Source organism: Homalodisca vitripennis, chromosome 3 (genome assembly GCF_021130785.1).
Source record: "Homalodisca vitripennis isolate AUS2020 chromosome 3, UT_GWSS_2.1, whole genome shotgun sequence".
NCBI lineage: Eukaryota > Metazoa > Arthropoda > Insecta > Hemiptera > Cicadellidae > Homalodisca > Homalodisca vitripennis.
The window spans coordinates 18,526,437-18,542,160 of NC_060209.1; the positions used below are offsets into that span (position 1 = coordinate 18,526,437).

At 32.4% G+C, this 15,724-nt stretch overlaps 1 non-coding gene across 1 annotated transcript; it reads left to right on the forward strand.

Moving 5' to 3' along the window:
• The first annotated feature begins 7,187 nt into the window (after positions 1 to 7,187).
• On the forward strand, positions 7,188 to 7,258 carry Trnaa-agc. The gene has a single exon. It is a non-coding gene; the product is annotated as a tRNA-Ala (tRNA).
• The last annotated feature ends 8,466 nt before the right edge of the window (positions 7,259 to 15,724 follow it).

Below are 15,724 nucleotides of genomic sequence, written 5' to 3' on the forward strand. Positions count from 1 at the left end.
TCAGACACATTATTCCGTGTGTCGCATGAGAGATGTATCAGTTTTGTGAGCTTATGACTGTTGCATTATATGTTTGACTGTACAATTAACACTTTAATATACAAATATGTTATACTTAAGAGGATTGATAATCCTATTGTTCTGTGACAAGTGTTACATTACCATACACATAGAGGACGCTATCATACACCAAGCTGTATAATCAGACACATTATTCCGTGTGTCGCATGAGAGATGTATCAGTTTTGTGAGCTTATGACTGTTGCATTATATGTTTGACTGTACAATTAACACTTTAATATACAAATATGTTATACTTAAGAGGATTGATAATCCTATTGTTCTGTGACAAGTGTTACATTACCATACACATAGAGGACGCTATCATACACCAAGCTGTATAATCAGACACATTATTCCGTGTGTCGCATGAGAGATGTATCAGTTTTGTGAGCTTATGACTGTTGCATTATATGTTTGACTGTACAATTAACACTATAATATACAAATATGTTATACTTAAGAGGATTGATAATCCTATTGTTCTGTGACAAGTGTTTCATTACCATACACATAGAGGACGCTATCATACACCAAGCTGTATAATCAGACACATTATTCCGTGTGTCGCATGAGAGATGTATCAGTTTTGTGAGCTTATGACTGTTGCATTATATGTTTGACTGTACAATTAACACTTTAATATACAAATATGTTATACTTAAGAGGATTGATAATCCTATTGTTCTGTGACAAGTGTTACATTACCATACACATAGAGGACGCTATCATACACCAAGCTGTATAATCAGACACATTATTCCGTGTGTCGCATGAGAGATGTATCAGTTTTGTGAGCTTATGACTGTTGCATTATATGTTTGACTGTACAATTAACACTTTAATATACAAATATGTTATACTTAAGAGGATTGATAATCCTATTGTTCTGTGACAAGTGTTACATTACCATACACATAGAGGACGCTATCATACACCAAGCTGTATAATCAGACACATTATTCCGTGTGTCGCATGAGAGATGTATCAGTTTTGTGAGCTTATGACTGTTGCATTATATGTTTGACTGTACAATTAACACTTTAATATACAAATATGTTATACTTAAGAGGATTGATAATCCTATTGTTCTGTGACAAGTGTTACATTACCATACACATAGAGGACGCTATCATACACCAAGCTGTATAATCAGACACATTATGCTTAGTGTCGCATGAGAGATGTATCAGTTTTGTGAGCTTATGACTGTTGCATTATATGTTTGATTCTACAATTAACACTTTAATATACAAATATGTTATACTTAAGAGGATTGATAATCCTATTGTTCTGTGACAAGTGTTACATTACCATACACATAGAGGACGCTATCATACACCAAGCTGTATAATCAGACACATTATTCCGTGTGTCGCATGAGAGATGTATCAGTTTTGTGAGCTTATGACTGTTGCATTATATGTTTGACTGTACAATTAACACTTTAATATACAAATATGTTATACTTAAGAGGATTGATAATCCTATTGTTCTGTGACAAGTGTTACATTACCATACACATAGAGGACGCTATCATACACCAAGCTGTATAATCAGACACATTATTCCGTTTGTCGCATGAGAGATGTATCAGTTTTGTGAGCTTATGACTGTTGCATTATATGTTTGACTGTACAATTAACACTGTAATATACAAATATGTTATGCTTAAGAGGATTTATAATCCTATTTTTCTGTGACAACAAATGTTACATTACCACACCAAGTCATAGTAATGTTCCAAGATTAGTCCATAATGATATGCATCAGTGGTATAGCTATAAAAACCATATTGAAGCTGGAACAGTTAGATCAAATATAATGTGTATCTTTTTACTATGCCTTTCTACGTGCGATCCTTTCCAATAATCACATGTTGACTTTAAAAATGTAATTAAGATATTTCGCTGTTCGATGCGTTTTTGGCTTTAGTGTTTATAAGTACAGGATTATTTATAAACTGTGTCGCCTTTTTTATCTCCGCTTCAAGACTGGAGCTTTATGATTGCCAACTTTCAAACAAAGATTTGATTTGACCATTTTCACGTAACCAACGTTAGTGACAGTGGCAGATCACTAACGCAAATCAGTTTAAAAGAATATACACTTGGATACAGCTCTGACGATTAAATGGCAAACATCTGTGAATATTCATAAAATCTTCAAATTTTGATGACTACCTTGTTTAAAGTTGATTTGAACTGGATTATTCGGTAACACTCTGTAGCAAATTCATTTATGTCTCTGAAACACTTTTCAAAGTACTCATCAATCTAATAGTACGCATGATTAACAATCACTGCACAAAAATGTTGCACCGTTATATCTCTGTTTTTAATTCCAAACAGAATTTCTCTTGATCGAAGGAAACATCTCTATTGATTTCAGTATCAAAAGTCAAAATTCGAGGTAACCAGCAGTATGCGCTCCATGGTGTTTTTTCCGTAGTTTACGCGTTAATAAGATGGTATTTCCGAAGGCTCAGTTTTTCTCCAACGAAATAAAAAGTCTCGAACCAACAATTATTGTTAACTAGGTGTTAGTTGTGTAGGTGGTCTGAGGTGGGTAGACGTAACTTGAGTAGTGAGATGGTGGGGAATAACGAGACTCGTCTTCATTTTCAGCCCTGTTATGTTCGTTAGCCAGTTGCAAAAACGACAACTCCGTTTTTTCTATCCATATAACATTTAGTTTTTACATCAATACATTTTAAATACAGTCTTCATAATTTAATTATTGAGATAAACGTTTTATGTAATAAAATTATTACATTTTAAATTGCTAAATCTGCTTATTTGTACCTTAAAGTCAAAATCCCAAGTCATTCTTCAGGAATTGGACTAATCATAGGAAATAAAACCTTAGACGAGTCCTAATAATAATGTAAACTTTAGTTTTTTTAACACAAAAACGACAACCTTATATATATATATATATATATATATATATATATATATATATATGTGTGTGTGTGTGTGTGTGTGTGTGTGTGTGTGTGTGTGTGTGTGTGTATTAATTTTTTTAATACAGGTATCATTAGACCAAAACTAATAGTATGAATATACCTAAATTAAGGACCCAACAGGGTCCTCTTCATATCGTGTAGTTGTCCATACCGAGGAAGATCTCAACGACATACCATGTGTTACAAAGGTCTCTTCATGCTAGGATGAAATGAATTATTGGTACTGCGATCATATTGTAAATTTATACCATGAAGCAGTCCGTCCATAGTTTTGACTGTAAGATAACTCTTTCAGATAAGTTCCTGAGGTGTAACTTGGTACGTAGGTCCAAGAAAGAAATAAATTGATTTTGGTATCAGAAGTTCAAAGAACGTCTACTTGTTTTTTTGTGCTGAAAGGTTCTAAAGACTTATCATTTGGTACAAGTTCTACATGGGCGAAGTAATAACTATATTTATTTTGGAGTCGAAAGGTAAATTACAGTCCGTCCGTCTAATTCTAAAGGATTCCACGATATATCGTCGTATCGGTTCATTGAATTCAAACAGTTACTATAAAACCCAATCGATAAAACTACATTATACATGACTTTATTTATTTAGTTTTACAAATCTTATGAAGATATTTGATGGGGTAATGAATGTACAACCCGTTTAACTAAAACGCCATCGCTGTTAACTCATTGACTACGAGGACACATCTGTGTTAATTGAGTTAAGAAAAACTCTACCGATATAACGAGACTTGCTGCAGGAAACAATTACCAAGGAACTTCGTTGTGAACGGTTTGTCTTAACTCCCTGAAGCACTTTCTCCCGATTCGTCAGATCATCGAGTTAATTTGGGTTCTTTGCAGAGGGATTTTATTGGAAAGTAAACTACGATTTACTATTAGATCCTAAACACTGTTGCTGTTGGTCAGATTAAGACCAAAGAAAGCTTGAAACTGTGAACAACAATTCTGGTATTTTCATTTACAATACATCCACCATTACATTTTCAAGAAGGACCATGAGAACTTCTACGAAAGAAAGCTAATCTGTAGACCATCTGCTGGAAACACGATTCGACTATGTAGATGAGTACTCGGTTGCTCAAAAATTCAACCGATGGAATACGATTTTTATAGGTCACCTCAAGTGACAAGTTTGTTAATGTTTTATATTCAGTAAAATTTGTAGCACCTTTAAATCGACACCACATTCTGATATACTTGTAATTTTCTGTTATAATATGTATAACAGATATATAACATATATTTGATATATATACAATTGTGTATTATTTTCTTGCCAATAAATAAATATAATTGATCAATTAATTATTTCACTTGTAAAACTAAAATTTTTTATAGAATCACTGAGAGTAGTACTCTGAGTATTGTAAAACAATTTACGTGTTACCAGATTTGTGCTAGTGGATTTTTGCTGCAAAGATAATAATTCTTGTTATGCCACCATATAATATACCACATGTGAGTTGTAAAAAACATATTCAGTTTTAATAATTTTTCATATTAGTTTAAATTTCTAATATTCTGTCTAAATTTATTATATTTCTAAAGTCTATGGTTGTCTTCTCGAAAAAGATTTCTTTGGAATTCATTATTATTTACTTATCCTTATCTAAATGTGATTTTTTTAAACAAATTAACATCCTAAAAACGTGGTATAATTAATATAAGTGTTATTAAATAAAAACACATACAAATAGACTGATGATAAACTAAGCATCGGAGATCCATGTCCATAAGGTGAAATATGTTTGTCTTGATCTGAGCAATACTGTGTTATACCTTTGTCCAGAGAGTTGCGAGACACTCTGTATAATACCACTCTAGGTTATGATTGTTGGGTTGTTTTGTGTGTGTGTGATGTACCGGAGATTTCCAAAACATTGTTTTTTTCTGCTAAAAAGATCCATATTCATACATGTATTACTGTAGTCATATCCTTAACAATTGACAGTAGTGGAAGGAACTCTGTTCACAAAGGCCGGAGTTTACATGACAGTCACGATTCACTATTCCTGCAACTTCCTCCCCCTTACATTATAATCATACCATACTCTCTTTAATGAGCTCTATCTTGACTTTTCCACTCTTATATTACGTTGTACTATATCACATTCGTTAAATGTTAAGGTTTTCAATGTTATTGATCACATAAGTTACTTATTAACTGTTTATTATTCTATTTAGTTAATACGGTAAAACTAATAGACAATGTAACACACGTTTGTAAACAGGGTTTTTTAGAACACATGCGTGATTGGAAATAATTTATATCAACCCACTTATTCTTCATTGCGTTTTGCACACAATAAACCTAAAGATTGTGTGAAATTATTGATGTAATGAATAATTATGAGGCTACATATTTATTCCCATTATGTCAAAACATTCGTAATAACTAGTTTATCCTAATCCCACTAATATTATAAAATAATGCAAGTTTGAATGTATGGATGTTTGGAGTTTCGAGGTTTTTCCTCGAATCACGCTGAAACTGCTATACGGATTGTGCTGAAATTTGGAACAGGTATAGCTTTTGGTCTGAATCAACATTTAGAGTGCTTTTTAACTTTTAAACTGTGACATAGTAGGTAATTGAATTTAAATGGTCTTAAGTAGGCACTATTTAACCGAAGTAGGCATCTCGGTCCTACGTAAGTGTATATATATTTCTTCTACGTCAGAAAAACAAGGCAAACTCTACTATAGTACTGGAAATATCTTAGGCCTGAAATATATGACAAGGACTGGAAATACGCTTTTTGACCTAAGTAAGTTTCCGAGACCTGTGTGATCTGAGATTTATGTTTTCTTGATCGGAATCACAAGGCAGATTCAGCTGTAACGTTATGTATATTAGAACCAGAAATGCTCCTACACGTGCCAAACATTATATAATAATTAAGTTAAACTCTGATACTATTTACCACGAACTTAAATAATATCAACCTGATGTATGCCTACTTACGTTTTAAACTTTTTATAGGACTCACATCATAATTGCTTTTACTAATTAATATAAGGACTTTGGTTCTAAGGTTGCGTGAAAAACCGCGGGTAACAGCTAGTAATATTATAAATGGGAAAGTGCCTTTTTTGTGTGTTTTGCTTTCACGCGTAAACTACTAAACCGATTGTGCTGAAATTTTACAAGGGCATTCTTATGGTCCCTGAGATGAATATAGGCCTATTCGTATTTCAAAAATCCTTCCGAACTACGTCCCACCGGTCTTTAAAGAAGCAAAAAATCCCATCTATAAAATAGTGACATATTAATTAATGATCCTGTCTAATGTAATCGACTGTTCTGTGTAAACATTACATTATGACATCACAACCAATATGTTTTAATTATTTATCCCCTATTTGCGATTTGTTTAGATTTATATAATGAAAACATAATTAGTAACAACACTTTCTTATTTCAACATCGTAACAACAGGAGAAACTAATAAATTTATTGGGGATGTTCTTTAATGAAGTAAATTGTGAATGTGTACATGTAGTAAGGAATTAAATTTGGTTTCCTTAGATGTTCTGGGACGGCAAATTTACAGTAGCTGAAGAAACAATAATCGGAGAGACTGGATATTAGCATGATTCAACAAACCATTCGCTCCGTGGCTACATTTCGAGGAAACAAGCGAGCGCAGAGAGTCTGCGATTATAGCAAGTGGAACCACAAAGCAATACAAGACACACTAAATTTTATGATAGATAATCGTCGAGGGGACATCACACCTATTTCTCACTGATGAGGTATACAATACTGTTTAGGTATATAATACTAATTTGATTCCTAGACTGGTCCGGGGAAATAGTATGATATAGCGAACATGGACTGAGAAGTAGGAAAATGTATTTTATTGTATCATGTATCATTGCAAGTGTATGAAAACAGTCCTAATGTAATTGTATGTAGATTTGAGTTACAAAAAATTTTTAATAACAATGTCTGTACATTAATACAATTAAGGAATCTGTATATTTTGAGTCCAATCTCGTTACAAAAATTATATGTTGGTTTTTATATATATATATATATATATATATATAAAATCTTCCGATCATATGTTAGTTTGGTTATTTAACACATATGTGAAAGAAACGGGCAAATACAAAATAATTGATTTGAAAAAAGTTAGGGCTCTGTGGTGTAATGGTAGCACATTCACCCAGCAAGTGAGAGATCCGGGTTCGAGTCCCGGCGGAGCAAGTACATTTTGCGATTCAATATTTATTGAAAATTAAATTAGGCTATTGCCACTTATACAAATTTTATGAATTTAAATAGAAGTCATTTGACAGGTATTTGGTCTTCCGATCATATGTTACTTTGGTTATTTAACACATATGTGAAAGAAACGGCCAAATACAAAGTAATTGAATCGCAAAAAGTGAGGGCTCTGTGGTGTAATGGTAGCACACTCACCCGGCATTCATCCGGGTTCGAGTCCCGGCGGAGCAAGCACTTTTTGCGATTCAATTCAATATATATATATTAAATAATAAGGAGATAATAAAATATATATATATAAAATGAGAATCAATGTGGTTTGATTGTCATAGAAATTAAAGGCCTACAAAATATGTAATTTATCAACATTAAAATTAGTTTTTACTCGTGAGCAGTGGGGCTTATTTATCGTGATTGGAATAACATGAATAATAGAACATGTATTAGGCCTACTTACTGTGCATTGAGTGAAGTTTGAGTAATCAAATATTATTATATTTGATTTATATTTCTAACCCACGTAAAACTTATTGCTTCGTTCAAATACGTTTTAATTAATCTGCCGTTGTATACTATATATATATATATATATATAGTATGCCGTTGTATACTATATATATGTATACAATATATATATATATTGTTTCTTGGGGCCAAATAACAAACTTCAATTTGGAATGTAAAATATTATTTTTTATACAAATGTCTAGTAATTCTTGTTTCTTTATTTTACGTCATCGTTAATTTTCCATAAATCACGTTGTTCACTTAACTGCAGTCTCCAATGAATAAACAATTACTTTACTGCTGTTAGACAGCTGCACGACGTTCGCACTTGACAGATGATTTCAATAAACGGGACAACCTGAGAGGCAGAGATATTGGATTACTGAATGTCAACAATAAACTTTTATGAATTAATGTTATTTCTATTGTTGGTCGGTGACTTTGGTAGTAAAAACTGCACAACGGAATTTCTCAGCCATGATGTAATTACATTTTGTTGGTAGTAAAACTTAATTTTAATCAATTTATACATACATACATATATATAAATGAAAGATTGTCTGTATGTGCTTTATAGACTCAGAAACTATTTTACCGATCATTATGAAAATTCGTATGTACATGTATTTTTTCTACGGAGAAGATTTATATGCTATGTCCATTGACGTAACTCACCTCCAGGCTGCGGTGCAAAATATGAAAATTATCAAAGCGCCTTCATATTATAAACTGCAATTACCAGACCGTTATGAAGTTAAATAGCCAAACACTATTTGAAGGCGCTAAGTTTTGACGAATATTTGTCTTTAAAATAAATTTCTGATTAAACTTAGCTTGGTTGTTAGAACACTTTATAATAATGTACGTGTACGCGTACATCGGCGATAAACATACACTTTTGACAGGTTTTCTCTATCGTGGCAACAAGGCCAACTCTACATCGGCGTTGTAAGTTAACTTGAACCAGAAGTGCTAATACACGCGGTAAGCTTGGGATAGCGTGTGAAGCACCGGTAAACATCTAGTATATTATAACATCAAACTACTATTGCTTTGTTTATATTATTATTCTTCATGTATGGACTATTATATTCCTTTACATAAGATCAAATAATAGGAAAATGTTTTACTAGTATATAATTTTAGACTTATATTTTGTTTAAAAAATAATCAATTGAATTCCTTTATTATCTTGTAGTACGTTTTGAGGATGTTTAATTACATATCTAGCAGTGTTTTAATAAGAACTGGTGCAGGGAATGGCCTTAAGTTTCAACTGAGTTACAATAATAAGAGTAATGTACTTAATATACTTTCACGTTGTTATTTTCGGTCGTTGGGTTATGAAAAATGTCTTATTTAAGTATATTATTAATACGTATTCCAATCCGCTTTAGTATATCTAGCGATGATACTTTTTAAATCCCCAAAACAATAAATATATACATTTTGAATTTTTTTTAAATAAACAATAAAGATTATTAACAATTAAAAAGCGGTTGAGATGTATAGTAATGATGTTTCTATGATTATGTACTCCACAATCTGTAGTGTTGGGATTAGCAATAGATTAATACAAGTTTTTATGGTTTAAAAAATTATTCTTATGGGGTTAAATTCAAGTTGACCGCCAGATGGCTCTTGCAATGAAAATGAGAATCAGTGTGGTTTGATATTTCATACAAATTAAAGGTCTACAAAATGTGTAATTTATCAACAGTATCATTAATTTTTACTCGTGAACAATGGGGCTTAGTTATCGTGATTAAATCGTATTAAAATTCACGAAATAGTACATGCATTACCTACCGTACATTAAGTGGAATTTGAGTAATTGAATATTTTTATATTTTATTCATATTTCTAACCCACGTAAAACTTATTGCCTCATTCAAGTAAGTTTTAATTTATCTGCCGTTATATGCTACATATCTGGACTGGTTTTAAATTTAGTTTGAAAATGTAAAATGTTGACTATTAGCATGTCCCAATCAACTACACTATTTCTATTAATAGTATTTCAAAGCACCTTTTTTAACTTACGAGTTTAGAAGTTTAAATGAACAAAAGTTTAAGTTACAAATTTTATTTTTACTTTCTAATTTCCTTAGAATAGGTTGTAGTATTTTTGGCAGCATTTTTATTCCGCTAATATAGTCATAACTTAGTATTCAAAAATGTATCCATCTATCTTGGTTATATCAGTAATAATAAAAAATATGTGTTATTGACTCAGCGTTAGCGTCCACGCTATCACTGGTTTGGTTGGAAAACCATTCGCTTCTGTCTGTCTGTCTTTTCGCACGATATCTCTAAAACTAATATAAAGACTAAGAAACTGTTCATGAAGGTTCAGTTCTATATGAGGAACACTGAGTTCGATGATGGTACATGTCACTCTATGCGGTTTGGCTGAGCGTTAGCGAAGATTTAGACATCGGTCTTTAAGAGTAACCATGATGCCAAAGAGGAAATACCATAGTAGATGAATTTGTTAACAAGCTCAGTAAACTTATAACAGATTGTAACATGAGGCATATTAACCCTTTATTTCAACATATTTTATGGTGAATTGCTGTGTAGATTTTTATCATATAAGCACTGGTATAACACTTAATTAAACGAACAAAACTGTTAATTTATGATGTAGCTGTCGAGAACGATTACAAATCAAAAATATATAAGAAATTTTGAATGGAAAACAATTTCTACATAGAATGTATTCTATTTCTAAGCTTCTTTAAAGACAGCATGCTGCCGGCAATGTAGTAGTTCTAACTGTCAATAACTGTGCATTAAACCTCAGCGAAGCCTACTACGCGGTACTTAGTGTAGTGTATTCCTATCTTATTTATTATTTTGTCTGTGATATGTCAAATAAATAAATTTTCAATCACATCTAACACTTTTCTTTATAAAAAATAATTAAAATATAAATCAATAAATATTGATTTTTATGGTACGATTTATTTATTTAAAATCGTGTACAACGTTAGATGTAATGTTTTTAATTACTTATACTATGTGATACGAAATTCGCAAATATATTAAAATAATTTTAATTTACATATATATTAATTTTAATTTTTCCTAAAATATTTCTTTATGACCTTTTCTATGACATGTTCGCTTGGAAGTCTCTACTTTGTCTTCATTAATAAATAATCCTAGATTTTTATTTATACTTTCACAAAAACCAATTTCATTACTTTGCAGTACTCTTCACGATAAAAAATTTCATTAAAGTCTTCCTGGCACGATCAATCAGTTTATTACTTATAACCAACGATTATTTCCACTACGAATTATAAGAAGCTTGAATCTTTAACCTCTAAGTAGGAACTTGAGAGACTGCTTATGTTCGGACTTCATCTACATCCTCCAACATCGCTAAATCGGCAGAAAGTAGTTAGAGAAACCGTCGCCCACATCGAGGAGTCTAGATACATCCGTTTTAATTGGAGATAATCCAAAAATTACACTTTCGGGACTGCTGTTCGATCCAGGAATCTGCGCCACACATCTCCTCGCTATCAGCTAATTATCAAGTTAATTACGATAGTTCATCTGTTTTCCTTGACAAGTCAAAAAAAATCCTGACTTGGAAATTACATTTTATATAAACATTAAATCGTTTTACCCATCCAATTATAACATTTTTCAATTGTGTATGTTGAGTTCAGCTCCGCTTCAATTTGCGTTTAGTGCAACGTCTGACATCTAATTCTGTCAAAGACGTTCAAAGAGTGTCTGATGTTACTTACATTGAATGAACTCTTCCCAACATATTTAAATTAATTATATATAGTTTTGATTTTGAATAAATTTTTCAAATTTATATACCCACAAATAATTTTTTCAACAGTTTACATTTTTGTTGAAGGAGATACTAAGTTTTGTTTCACGCTGATACTATAGTTGCACTGTAACATTGAGTCACCTTACACCCTTAGTTATATGATAGTGGAGTGGATTGTCTATAGCATGTCAAACTCGAAGACGGTTAGCATTGTACATATAATACTTCCACTCTGTGGAAACTAATATGAACATTCTTAAGATCTCATTTTCTCCAATCAAAATAAAGCCAAGTTTTGGGAGACTACAACCCACCATTACACGGTCCAGTCACGTCACCGAGCAGGTCACGTTTACGCAGCTGCTGATAAGAGCGTGAGTGCGAATCTGTTAGTAGACCGGGACACAGTGGCCATAACTAATATGAACATTCCCCAGATCTCATTTTCTCCAATCAAAATCAAGCCAAGTTTTGGGAGACTACAAGCCACCATTACACAGTCCGGTCACGTCACCGAGCAGGTCACGTTTACGCAGCTGCTGATAAGAGCGTGAGTGCGAATCCGTTAGTAGACCAGGACACAGTGGCCATAACTAATATGAACATTCCCCAGATCTCATTTTCTCCAATCAAAATCAAGCCAAGTTTTGGGAGACTACAAGCCACCATTACACAGTCCGGTCACGTCACCGAGCAGGTCACGTTTACGCAGCTGCTGATAAGAGCGTGAGTGCGAATCCGTTAGTAGACCAGGACACAGTGGCCATAACTAATATGAACATTCCCCAGATCTCATTTTCTACAATCAAAATAAAGCCAAGTTGGGGGAGACTACAAGACACCATTACACAGTCCAGTCACGCCACCGAGCAGGTCACGTTTACGCAGCTGCTGGTAAGAGCGTGAGTGCGAATCTGTTAGTAGACCGGGACACAGTGGCCATAACTAATATGAACATTCCTAAGATCTCATTTTCTACAATCAAAATAAAGCCAAGTTGGGGGAGACTACAAGACACCATTACATAGTCCAGTCACGTCACCGAGCAGGTCACGTTTACGCAGCTGCTGATAAGAGCGTGAGTACGAATCTGTTAGTAGACCGGGAAAGTTGTTCCTCGTGTTTTCCTTTCTTATCGGAGTACAATTTAAGGTTGTCCGATATACTCAATTACACATCTTTCTAATTGTATAGGAGTACTGTTTGTGTCCTTACCTGAACACTTTTAAATAAGGCAAAACTGTCTTTATAATAAGCATAATCTGTAACAATTAATCAATAGTTATTGACAAATTTTGGTTTCCTAAAAAACGTTAATATTTTCTTTTTTTTAATTAATATAAAGGGTAGTATTTTATGAATACTAGAATATTTATTACAACAAATTTTTATTTGGTTAGTTTTCAAGATATAATGTATTTGTAGAGTATTATCCAGAAATTTAAATAAAGAGTCTGCTGTTTTGGTGACCATTTTGATTGTAGTCTCCTAAGAATAATGTTTAAATTCAATCATGTTTATGATCTTATTTAGAGTGAATTATGAGTAATATCTCATTTTAAATTTATTAATATGCATTCAAGCTGTGTTTAGAATTTATATTTTATTATAGGTTCCTTAGGTAAATACCTGATAGTTTTTACACTATTTTCTCAAAAAACAAGAAAAACTATTTTTGATTGTTGATTTGCACTTTACATAAATCAAGGTTATGTCAATCTGTTAATTAAAATTTTAAAACTATATTTTTTCAAATACCGTTATCTGACTTACGGTGATTTAGATTTATGTTACAGATTTCCTATAAACATACGTATATATATATATATATATATTAACAGCAATTTGTGGACTCAAACAGTTATCTTCATACCGTTTTCTTACTTTTTGCAAAATGAAAAGTATGGTGCAGAAGTGAAGAAATATAGAAGAGTACAATATTCCTTTCAAAAGAATCTAGAAATCAAATTATGCCTGGAAATAACAGAGAACTACCTCGCCCTTGTAAGCAGCTTTTGTTTATTTTGTAACAACACAAAGAAAAAGTAAGTGAGATTTCTTTCTCGTCTGCCTTGTTACTCATACAGGTTCTAGCGCAGTATAGAGAAAAATAACTTAAACAGTTTGTTTTAACATCAAAACACTTATTTATTAATAAATTATGTTTATAATTCTATAGTTACAAAACTATTCCATGAGCTTAATTAACATAAAAAAGTAAGCAAAATGTCTAGTAATTTTTTTTTTATCTAAAAGTTTGAGACAACAGTAGAGTAAGTTCAGTAGTAAATTAATATTACTTTGCTTATAAGTGAAGACCATCATTCGGGTTACTACAACATTTATTTCTATCTGCCTCTCTGCACGATATATTTAATAACAATTGAAGTACATACTGGAAATTTTGCATGAAGCTTTATTTCTATATAGGTAATATCGAATTAGACGCGTTCCACTACACAAGATTTGGATGAGAGTCATGGTACATTTTTATATTGATTTAATCGGCAACCATGATGAGAGCAAGAAAATAGTAGAATAATTAAATGTGTAAACAAACCCAATACACTCATAGGGGATTAAAACATTTGACATTACCACATGTAGTCTACCTATTCCAACATTTACATTATTTTATAGTGACATGTTGTGACAAGTATAGAGAACAGGGAATTGCATAACCCTTGCCGTCCCAGGATACTTACACAGTGGGAAATACAAAACAGACGACATTCGTGTGATAAGCAGGGATAAGTTAATCGTACGAGTGGAAGTGTAGACACCACTCTAAAAAATATCAGTAGAAAAATTCAGAAGCAGAAACTGCAAATAAAAAATTGGAAGTGTTGACACCACTCCAAACAATATCAGTGGAAAGATTCAGGAGCAAAAACTGCAAATAAAAAAGTGGAAGTGTAGACACCACTCCAAACAATATCAGTGGAAATGTTCAGGAGCAAAAACTGCAAATAAAAAATTGGAAGTGTAGACACCACTCCAACCAATATCAGTGGAAAAATTCAGAAGCAGAAACTGCAAATAAAAAGTGGAAGTGTTGACACCACTCCAAAAAATATCAGTAGAAAAATTCAGAAGCATAAACTGCAAATAAAAAGTGGAAGTATAGACACCACTCAAAACAATATCAGTGGAAAAATCCAGAAGCAGAAACTGCAAATAAAAAGGTGGAGTAGGTGATGTATAATATCACTCTCCAAAAAATATCAATAAAAGAGTTGAATATTGATAAAGCTAATGTAACACTACCTCCTTCACAGTATGAAAAGTATAAAATGCTGTTGGAGTAGACTACGCATCGTATAGAAACTATTGAAATGATCGGAAATGTTATCCAAGTAAGAGATTATACTCTTATTACGATCATGATTATAACATTAATCGTTATCTGTCCTTAATGGTTCTAAAGATGAAGGAACGTTGTAAGATTGCAACACTTGACAACTATGCAGACACAGTGACGTTTTCGACCAGCCCAACAGCTGCTACTGAAAACCATCATGACATAAAAGGGCAAGTCCTAGGTAAAAATATAAACCTAGGAACATTGAGCTTCACCCCTCTGGTGACTGCCGAGGATAATAAAAGTCTTCTCAAAAATTAAAAATTAACTTTTTAAGTATTCTAAATAAGATATTGGCTATAATGTTGGCTTTATGATCCCTACATCTGAAACAAAACAAAACAAGTGTTTCCTTTTATTCCGTGTGAAACACAACATTATTTCATATTAGCTTACCAGTCATCAGGTCTACCAAATATCAACTGTTCCTTGTAGAGTTAAAGAGAATTTAGATATATTTTGAGATATTTTGATAAATGTATTTTATAAATATTTTCGGATAAATACAAGGTTTCACTGCAGATGCATGCAAAACTTAGATCTATAGTTAATTTCATTTTCAATATATCCTTCCAACGAATATGCATGTAGGCAATTATGCAGAAAAAACATTATTACCAATTTTTTTCGACGCAGACAAACAAAAGAGAGAGGGAAATGTGCCAGCCTACTAAGATATAAGCTTCAATGACGCTCATCCAAACCTCATAGATGAATATGCACCATCACCGAGCATATTCTTGTCTATGTAGAAACACATTTTAATAAAAAATCTGAA